The sequence below is a fragment of the Hibiscus syriacus genome, unplaced genomic scaffold, assembly GCF_006381635.1.
Source record: "Hibiscus syriacus cultivar Baekdansim isolate YM2019G1 unplaced genomic scaffold, ASM638163v2 tig00014064_pilon, whole genome shotgun sequence".
NCBI lineage: Eukaryota > Viridiplantae > Streptophyta > Magnoliopsida > Malvales > Malvaceae > Hibiscus > Hibiscus syriacus.
In genome coordinates, this window is record NW_024062313.1 from 96,065 (window position 1) to 107,841 (window position 11,777).

Sequence of the window (11,777 nt, forward strand, 5' to 3'; positions counted from 1 at the left end):
TAGTCATCCACACAATGATGCTATGCTTTGGGATACTCCCAGGAAACCAAACCAAATGATGCCATGAGACCTTAGGAACCTTAATGCACATATCCTCCCAAATCTGCCTCGTATTAAGGTCTCTAACTGGACCAACAAAAAGGTGAGAAACAACATGTCTCACTTTCAAAATACATTTGAAGCTCCATCTGACATTAGTGGGGATACTCATCTGCCAAAAATCAACATTCCCAATCACATAAGAACGCAACAAGCCACCCAGAGAGAGCTTTCATTAGCCAATAAGTTTCTGATCAATTGCATAATGCAAGCTTTGTTCCAGCCTCCTATATCTCGTACACCCAGACCCCCTTCAGATTTCATTAAACAAATTTGTCTCCAATTTACTCGAGCACCTTTAGCAGGCAAGTCTGACCCCTTCCAGAAGAACCGAGAGCATAACTGTTCAAGTTTCCTGGTTATCGCTTGTGGCAGTATAAGCTGCCTACACCAGTAGTTTGCTATGCTGAATAAAACAGCGCGAACAAGTTGCAGTCTTCCAACAAAACTAAGATGTCTATTAGCCCATAAATTCAGCTTTGCCATTATTTTATCAATAAGGCATTAGCAATCCTTCACAACAAGCTTTCTAGTCACCAATGGAACTCCCAAATATCTCACAAGATGATTTCCTAGTTTAAATCCAGTAATCTCCCTTATAGCAGCACACTGCTCAGCAGATACCCCAGTTGAATATATCTCACATTTACTAGCATTTAACTTCAAACCCAACATGGAATAGAATATATCTAAAACAGATTGTACTCCAATGATAGAATCAATAGAACCTTTGCTGAATATAAGCATATCATCAGCAAAACAAAGGTGAGTGAGGTCTATCCTTTTACACTTAGGATGAAATTTAAAAATTCCCTTCGAAACAGCCACATTTAGAAGGCTGGACAGAACATTCATAACAATGACAAAACTGTATGTGATAAGGGATCACCTTGTCTTACACCCCAAGCACCCCTAAAATAGTCAACTAGGCTACTATTAAACACAATAGAGTACTAGGATTTGTAAAACATGCCCAATCCAGCCAATGAATTTTTCAGGCAGTCCCAAATTAATGTTTAAAAAAACACGTTATATGGCTGTGTATATATAGTTTTTAAATTAGATTAATGTTAAAATTGATTACATATGTTTTATGACAAGTTTAGTAAGTATAACATAAATTAAAAGTAATTAAAAATAAAATAAAAAACAAATATAAATAATAGTCCTGAACTCAAGCGGCAACTAGAGGCTCGTTGTAGAAGGAGGCTCGGGGGGAGGTGGAAGATGAAAGAAGGTCTTGTTTGTCTGCCTTTGCACCACCTACAACGTTAAATCTTCTTTTTCTTTCGTCTTGCTTCATCTGCACTGCCCTACACCGTTCACTGCAAACGCTGAATTCCCCTATTTAGACACAATATCAAATTTCATATTTGAGAATTTCTATAAAATATAAGTCTATAATTTTAAAATAAATTATCAATAAAGTAAAATAATTAAAATATATAATTTAAAAATTTTAAGATTGTTTTCGCATTTTTCTCTTGTGTATTATCGCCTACACTTATTATTATTATATAAGATAGTTTAGTACTTCAATTATCAGTTTTGTTCTATTTTAATCACTCAACTATTCTTATTTCAAAATTATACCTAACATCATCACAATTAAAATTTTAAAAAATCATCAACAATTCTGTTAATTTTTAACCACCGATGATCGAAATGAAATTAAAACACAACATTAGTAATGATTTTGAAAAAAAAAATAGTTGAATGTCCAAAATCGAACAAAATGATATAATTAGATACTAAACATGTAATTTACCCTATATATATATATGAATTCAATTCTACCATCGTTTCTATTAACAAAAATTATCTGTATGAATTGGAATCCAGAATAGAAGATTTGATTTGTGGGAGGCTTTATGCATTACCTGTACATAAAAATGTCACGGGCAGGAGCTAATCGGAGATTACAGAGGCAACAAGATCGCAAAAAGGAGAAGTTTGGGAAACTGGAGTGGTTGGCGACAAGGGTGAGAATGGTTGATTGGTTTGGGAAGGGAGAATCGTGGGAATGTGTGGGGCGTTGTACGTTGGGAAGATCGAGGGACGGCCTCTCATGCTTGTCGTCCTCTTCATGGGGTTGCTTGAACGTTTTTTCTGGCAACATCCTGCTTTTCAAATGTTGCTGATATTTTGATGTCTCTCTCGCTCTCGTTTTCTTTTATTTTTTCCGGACAAGAAAGGGAGAGAGAGAAATGGAAGGAAAGGCGAGCCGCGAGAGGGTCAGGGGGAGGAACGGTGTCAATAGAAGGACATGAAAGGAGAGAGAGAAATTAGGGCCTTACTTGCGGGCACGAGTCCAAATTTATGCCTAATATATCCAACATTATTATTTAGGTAACTACTAATTTAGCCACTCAACTATTCAACGTTTTTATTTTGATCATTAAATTATTGTTTTTAAATCATATCTAACGTTACGTTTTGGTCATCCACCGTTAAAAAATTAACGGTGATGTTGACATATCATCATATGATAACCTCACGTTATCTTTGAAAAAATTAGAAAAATGTCACGTCAACAGTTTGTTAATTTTTCAACGACGAATGACCAAAATAACCAAAACATAACGTTAGACATGATTCTGAAAAAAAAATTGATGATCAAACAAAACCACACAACATACTTAGTTGACTAAATACATAATTTACCCGATATATAAAAAACTCGAACAACTTGACTCGACTAAAAAATTCAAATAAATTTAAGTCATAAACTACTATTATCACAACTCGAATAACTTAAATTTTTTGACTCAACTCGACTTAACTGGATTGAATATTCACCCCTAGACCTACGCGAAAACTTTGATGTAAAAAAGCAAAATAAGATTGATGTTATGTTATAAAGAACTCCATGGGAACATGCATTTGTATATTATGACGATGAACTTCATACATGCATATGCGATGCATGATCGTGTCGTGAAGACCACGCGCAGACGCGCAGACGTTAGAAGAGTTTATGTATTTTAAAAACAACGTCTGCGAAACCTATTGTCTGCGTGTGGTCAGCGCGACGCAGACATAAGAGCTTTGAAGAGAAAACAAACACCACTTTAGATAATGTAAATTAAACACCCGTTAATGAATTGGATTACTTGTCTTAACCCGATTATAATGTTTGGTTTAATTGTGCTGTTTGTCTTTATACTCTTAACACAATTGAAATTTAGTCACTTTCGACTCTTTTAATTTAGTAATTACAATCCAATTGATAACAAAGTTGAATTTTTTTTATTAAATCTGATCATATGACTTTTTAAATAAAAATAAAAAAAAATGGTCAATGAAGTTAATATTACCACGTGAAGGGTCAAATAACTATAAAACTGTTAAAGTTGGAGTTGTAATGTTTCCGATCTGAATGAGATCGTGGGTTCGTTAGCAGTGTTTTAGAGAAGAACACTGAAAGTTCATACTTTTTTTTTTTGCTTACATGACTTCTATGTAGCTTTAAATTGGCCAGTGAGTATTTCTTTAATAGAACATAGTCTGATTTATTATTAAATTAAATTAAAGTGCTAATTTTTTTAAATTAAAAGTAATTGGACTAAGGTTAATGTACAAAGAGTATACAAAGTTTACAAACTGAGAGCAGAGTTAGACCTAATGTTTTAAAAATCATATGGCAAAAAAAAAAAGACCTAAAATATTCTTACAAAGACAGATTTCATTGAGCATATTCAACCTTCTACTGGAAGTGAGTCCCCTCCAGCGTTACAAAGATGGAAATTCTTGTAACTCATTAAAATCCCAAATCCCAAATTGAAGTTACCACTTGTTCATCCATGTCTTCTTGCAAAAATGGATAAGTATTCAAGTCCATTTCTCCTCTTTGGTACAGGAATGAGATTATTGTCATATGAATCAGATTCCGCATTTGTTTCTTCACTACTATTGTTGGAACAACTGGATTCATGGTTGTTTAAGTAACCTTGTCCTAATTCATTGGAATGTTTCTCAAGAATTTGAACACACTTCCTCTTACCACGACTGCGGTTATCAGCTGGATGTTTATGTTCTGAATCGTCTTCGGGTGTGTTATTTTGAGATAGTTTTCAGTGAGTTTTGATGGGCCTCTTCATGGTTAACCACTTTAGACCAAGTTGCAGTCTCGTCGGCTGTCATCTTATGTTGCAGAAACTTGGATTGTGTCACCCTCCTCATCTTGTCCAAATTTGGGGACATGTGCTTGATGACTGCAGCCAGGACGCTGACTTTCCAACCTTTTTAAGGTATGGGGCTTTCTATAGGGAGGAGGCCATGTTGTTGTGCCCTACCTTGTTCACCCCACAAATCTCGTTCCTGTCGGCCACCAAGGAGGGACACGACCCTTATCTAGCGGAAACTTCCTTTGGGGAGGCAAGCAGTGTTGCATGAGAGCGGAGAGAAGTGAGCCGAGAGTGGTGTCCTGCAATTCATGAAGGAGATGCATACAGGAAACAGGGTCCAACACGCTTCGATGATATCTGGCATGAATTCGGCCACCGCAAGAGGTGCATCTTTGTCGAAACGAACCTTGTCTTTCCACCACTTGCGTAGACTATCGGATGAACCGGTGATAGGCTTACCCTTCTCTGGATAATGCCGTAAACGAGCTTTGCCTTGCAAACTTCCATGATTTTCACCATGTATTTGAGGACTGAATCTTGTGCTCTAGACATCTTCTTGCGTTTGAGACGCTTCTTGCCTGGCCTCTGACAACTGATCAGTCTCCTCGTTCATACGCATCTCCTGCATCTTTTGCAGCCGTAAACGATCCTTCCACATCCTCTTCTTCAGCTCCTCATAGCTGATCTCCTCATCTATTCTTTATCCTCCTCCTGTGCTTCCATTTCCAGACCAGGACCAGGAGATTCAGTCTCATCAAAAATTTAACCATATCTTAATTCTCCTTAAAAAAAAAACCCTTTTCTCTTCTTCTTTTTTTGTTTGTGGGGAGAAAGTAAAACGTCGAACACTGGTGAGTTCGTATCGAACGCAGAGTTAAACAATATATTGGATATGAATGGCGGTGTAAAATGCAGGCATGACAAGAAGATAACCATTGATGAATTTGTAAGGTTAAGTAAAATTCAGATCTTTGATATTGGTAAATAGGTGTGTGAAGGAGAGGAAATTGAGGAGAAAGTTACAAGTATTCCACTTGATGCAACTTATCTTATTTCATCGAAGCTACCAGGCCATACGTAATAACTTATATCTACGGATAATTATTCCACATACCGGTGGAGTTTTTTCTTTTTCCTTTCAATTCCTTAAAAGTTAAGAGAAAAAAATAAAATTGAAGTTTCTCCTTAATTTGTATTTTAAAAACAAAACAAAAACAAAATTATTCATTTAGCGTATTCAACGTTAAAGAGAGTGTGTTTTTTTAAAGATCTTAAGTTCGAATAATTGTCTCTGCAAGGAATGTGTGTGAAGAGTTGCGGTCGATGAAAGACACCCATTGACGGAAGATTTTCTTGTAAAAGAACATGCGTAAAATACTTATGAAAGAAGAATCGACCTCCTCTAACACATACTTGAGATGAATTTATATGGTTCTACTTGATTGTACCATACGTATAGTTTATTATTCTATTCGTAGTTAGTATGTAATTATTTGAAATGTTATTAGAGGTTACGGTGAAAGAATATTTTTACGAAGGTTTTCAAGGAGGGGCCGATGTCTCAGATAACGTAAATATTATAATATTTTATAATTTATTCAGTTTGTTACAATATTTAGAATATATAGTTGGTAGTTTTTCCGACATACATTTTCTGATATAATGTTTATATTATTAATATTGTTTTTAAATTATAAATTCTAATATAAATATATTATGGGATTAGTTATTAGAGGTTACGGTGAAAGAATATTTTTACGAAGGTTTTACAAGGAGGGGAGCCGATGGTCTTCAGATAACGTAAATATTATAATATTTTATAATTTATTCAGTTTGTTACAATATTTAGAATATAGTTGGTAGTTTTTCCGACATACATTTTCTGATATAATGTTTATATTATTTAATATTGTTTTTAAATTATAAATTCTAATATAAATATATTATGGGATTATATTTGATGTGTGCTTATGTATGAGTCTCATGTAGTATTGATGAATCAAAATCTACCATCTCGTTAATGAATAAAATTAAAAAATTATTAGAGGAATTCTAAATAAATATCCCTGAATTTATGTAAACATAATTAAAATTATAACATATATATATTTTTAAATATAATCTAACTTTCCATAGAACTCGAACCGGATCTATTTGATAGAAATAAAAAAAGAAGAAGCAATTATAGCTTTGATGGGAAACAAATCAATTGATAAAAAAATTAAAGAGAGATTTTAGATTTTTTTTTAAGTTTTGGCTAAGAAGTTTTATAATAACTTTTATTGTTAGTGTCAAGTATAATATTATTATACTCGTAGGTTGATAAGTTCTATTGATGTGATCAGTTATTAATTAATTTTTACAGGTCACATAGACTTACCAAAGATAACGTCGAAGGGTCGTGACTACCTTATATCTAGGAATATTCTCAAGAATTCTTAATTGCAGAGGGATTCTCTGGAGATCTTAGTGTAAAGAATAATTACGAAGAAGATATAGAGTGGTATAACATTTGTCTCCTTAATTAAAAATTATAAAATGACTTAATCTGAGATCTACATAAGTTGATGTGACTTGCAATAAATACATTGATTTTGGAGAATCACGTGATGATTGCTTTCGAACGACTAAAAATTATATGTATGTTAGTATATGATTAGTGAAATGAAAAGATATAATATTTCGATTTTTGATGAGACATTGCATTCACCTCCTATTTAAGAGGAAATTAGAATAAAATCTTCTACTCACTTTATTTTTTAAAATATTTTATTGTTAATTTTTTGATATTTTTGAACTTTTCTATGACAATGTCAAGAACATTATTAGGGCAATAAAACTTCTGTAGAAGAAGGAGAAAACGAATCGGTTGTTCGATGAACGGTGACATTTTACATACAAGATTAATGAAAATGATGTCAAAAAAATTTACGTAAGATTTACTCATAATAGATTATAAGATAAATTTAAATTCGAGTTTGAAATTCCCTCATGTAGTATGAACGAATGTGGTAAGATTTTTGACCGGATAAAAAGGTGATTTTTATCATCTCACTTTAAATTTTGACCAAGTCGGCTTGAAGTAACATGAGTAGTCTTATATGAGCAGATAAATTTAAATTTTGTAGTATTTTGAAAATGAGATTTTGAAATATAGATTATAAGATAGATTATAAGATAAATTTAAATTCGAGTTTAAAATTCCCTCATTGTGTAGTATGAACGAATGTGGTAAGATTTCCGACCGGATAAAAGGTGATTTTTATCATCTCACTTTAAATTTTGACCAAGTCGGCTTGAAGTAACACGAGTAGTCCTATATGCAGATAAATTTAAATTTTGTAGTATTTTGAAAATGAGATTTTGAAATATAGATGATATATCTATATATGTATAGTATATTAACCTAACAAATATATGTCCAGAAATTTATGAATGATGGCAGACACCACGTTTTCCTTTGACTAAAGATCTCTTGTATTTAATGGCGATTAATGCTGATGACACCACGGGCGGATAAAAAGGGATAGACATAGACATATAGGTTAAGAGATGTATAAATTTCACTAAGGAGAACTAAAAAATTTATACTTTATCATAATCCATATTTATATTACTGATTATTTAGATGTGAATTATTTAAAATATAAATAGTATAATATTTTATACTTTATTTAGTTTGATACTATAGTTTAAAAATAAATACGAAAAAATGATGTATAATCAATGTATGAGTCTCATGTAGCATTGATGAATCAAAATCTGCCGTCTCATTAATGTAAAATAAAAAGTACTAGAGGACCTAGGTAAATATCCTTAAATTTATTTAAACATAATTGAAATTATAACGTCAATTTTTAAATTCTAATTTAACTTCTAGATGGTTTAACTAAGATAGCTTGGAGACTGGCATTTGGAGTTCATTACATTGACAGTGCACCGACTGAGCTTGAACCCTTGCTCATTGCAGAGACGCCAACCACTGCCGAAGAACTTGCCTCATAATGGCTTTGGAGTATTAGTTTTTTGATTTCCTCAGTCATTAAAAAAAAAGCAATTATAGTTTGGGATGGGAAACAAATCAATTAATAAGTTAAGAAAACAAAATAAAGAGGACATTAGTTTTGAAAATTTATCCCAATTTTTTTATAAAAGAAAAAGACTTCGTAAGGTCACATATAGGCATGGTTTTCAGAACCGGACCTGTTAGCGAACCGGCCATGTTATCGGTTTACTGGTTTAATCGGTCGAACCAGTCTGAAGAACCAGACGACGTCATAATTATTTAAAAAATTAAATAAAAATATAAAAAATAATTTTTTATATCACAAGTCATATTCAAAGCAATTCATAACATATATAAGTTAAAAACCATAAAATCAAGTGAAACAAAATGATTCAAATTAACTACAACATAATATTTAAGGTAAAACATATTAAATAATAAATATAATTATATAACTACAATTAAAAAATAAATTTGGGGTTAAAAAAATCATAACAAAATGATATTGTTTAGTTTAATTTTTTTTAAAAACAATCGCACATGGCCAAAAAAACATAGAAGAGCATCCCAAAAGTCTAAAGAGTAAAAATATGAGAACAAAACAATCTCACATTGCTAAGAAACATAGAAGAGCATCACAACTAACTTCTATAAATAATAGAGGTAATTTGGCATTTAAAATCATGGAGCCTTTTGGTGAGCATTGAGTGAACTATTATTTCACTTCAATCAAGCTCGAATTTTAGGCTTCAATCGAGCTTCTAATTTTTTTTTAGTTCAAGCCTTTTTGAGTTTAAGTTTCAATATTATATTTCGAGTTTGAGTTGAACTTAATAATTTTTAGCTTGTGAGTTTGAGTCGAGTTGAGATTACTTTTAAAGTTTTCAAGTTCGAGTCGAGCTCAGCAATACTCGAGTTCGACTTGGCTCGTTTAACAAACGATGTTGTTTGGTTTAATTTTTTTTAAAAAAAATAAAATTTCCGGTTTTTTCCGGTTTTCAACCGGTCCGGTTCGAGCGGTTTTGGCCGGTTTACTAATAACGGTTCAACCGATTTAGATTAAATCGGATTAGCACACGGTTCCCGATTGAACCGGTTGAACCGACCGGTCCGATTTTCAAAACAATGCATATAGGCTACACCAATTGGAACATTTCGTGTTTGCTCATAAAATGCTAAGTACAAGATAATACCTAATAATAGGATGAAATCATAACAATTTACATCTGGTATGTTTTCGCATCGTGTATATTTTATACGTACTAAGTTCTTGTATATAAATACCCTTCAAACTCTTATATATATTTTTTGTGAAAAGAGTGTTTTAAATATCGAAATTTTCTCAACAACATTTATAATTAGCTTACTTTGAACATGAATTTCTCATTCATCTAATTGTTTTGAATATATTATATACAATTTTAAAAGTCTAATGAAATAGAATATAAATTAATAATTTATTATCTAAACCTCTAATTTTATCACTAAAAAATGATGTCTTAAAATTTAAAAAAAAAACTATTATTTTTCAACAGAAATAATAGAAAAACTACAGTTATAAGTTTACAAAACTATAAAGCCATATGTATTTAGGAATGCTTTTGCTGCCCAAAAGTGATTTTTTCAATGTAAAATATCGTTTTTTTAGTATTAAATTAATAATCACTTTTCAAATTTAAATTTTTGACTGAAAAGCTTTTTAAAATTTTTTTGTATTTAAAACAGAGTTTTAGGAATAAAAAAAACGCTTCAAAAGCATTCCCAAAGTTGTGGTTTACTCTGGTTATTTCTTCTTAGGAATTCAATTCCCATTTCCACCGTTTCACTCAGTCCAGTCTTGCAGCGCCTGATCATCAAGCCAAAGCCAAATGAGTTACGTTTATTCCAATGAAACATGTCAATCTTTTTACTAAGAAAATGGGCAGTGTTCAAGGAGCCAAATCAATCACCTTTCTTCATTATAGGAATTGATTTCTTTAGCACCTTCTGATCAGGCACTACTCGGTTCTCAGAATTCATCGACTCCACAATGCTGCCACTGAAATACTCCTCTTCCACCTCTAAATTACCAAACCTTGGGTTCTCAGACATGCAAAGAACCCCTCTATGCAATTTTTCACTCTTGTTCTTCACCGCACTGTTGGGTACCACCGGTTGCTTCACACAAGGCACGTTCTTGGCTTTGTAACTCCCCAAGTTCCCACATGAAATAAGTTGAAGCAGAACCGAGGAGTTAAGACGGAAGCGTTTTTTCTTTGGTCTTGCTTCATGGTAACAATGCGTTTTTGGATACTGGTTTCTTGGATTCAAGTTGAAACCCCTCTCGAGCAACGAGAGTGAGGAGTTGTTGAGCTTGTGTAACATGTTTTCTCCTCCTCATCTTGTTCCTCCTCTTCATCCAATTCTTGCTCTTCGTATGTTGCTTCTTGGGGTCCTCTTTTGCTGATTTGTAATCTTTCTGCAACAAACAAACAATCCTTTCAGCCTTTAAGTTTGGTTAAAAGTGAAAACTTACGTGTAATGAATTTGAAAAAGTAGCAGACCAGCGCCTTTGAGAACATATTCAGCTCCATCAGCAGGAGGAATTACATCATTGTCTGCTAAGTCATTCCATACATAATCATTCTTGTAACTCCTAATAATCAAACATCAATATCAGCTAAAACAAACACACAAAAAAGCAGCTTTGATGGTGTCCAAGAACAAAAATGGAACCTTTTGCAAGACCAAGAGTAAAGAGAGGGCACCCCTTTGCCTCTGAGAGCTGTGAGTCTTCCATTACATCTGTGAAAACAAACAATATGAAACGAGGAAGAAAGAGGGATATAATCAATTGAGCCAAATGGGGGTTTGCATTTACCACTCAAACGAAGTGGTTGATTAACCAAATGGGTGAGTTCCATGTAATGAGGATGCTGGAGCTGGCCATTTCTGGTTAGGTAATAAACGACTTTAACTTTTCTGATGGGCTGCTACAGACAAACCTTGGCACTATCTGGGTGAGTTCATTGCCTTCGGCTGCTACAGACAAACCATGGCACTGTCTGGGCTGCTTTCTTTGCTCTTCTTCTGCTGTTTCTCCCATTCATATTTCCACTTTGTTCTTGACATTTTAGTTTTTCCAAGGTTGACAAACCTATAAGTCATCCTTTCTATTCTCATTGATTTAACGGTTAGAGATAATTCCACTCCACTAAAAAGCATATTCAAATCAAGTTGTTTGAGTTATTTTATTCAACTCGAATAATCGAGTGAATTTTTTAGTTTAAGTTAGAATTTAAAAATTTCAAATCAACTGAAAAATAAAAAGAAAATTTAAATATTTTAACAATTTAATGATTTAATCTTTGATTTCTTTATTTATTTTAAGTTTTTTTTATCAAATTTGAACTATTTCCTCTTAAACTATGGTTATACAAGTATCTAAAATTTATCATTTTTATAATAATTTTTTTTTTCAATTTAGCTTCTCAAATTTATAGGATTTCTTAAATATATTTTATAATTTTATATTGTATTTGATTTATTAAGTAACATTACAACCT

General features: G+C 32.6%; 1 pseudogene; it reads right to left on the bottom strand.

Annotated features, from left to right (window-relative positions):
- Positions 1 to 9,981: 9,981 nt before the first annotated feature.
- Positions 9,982 to 11,343, bottom strand: LOC120206788 (annotated as a pseudogene).
- Between the last annotated feature and the right edge of the window lie 434 nt (positions 11,344 to 11,777).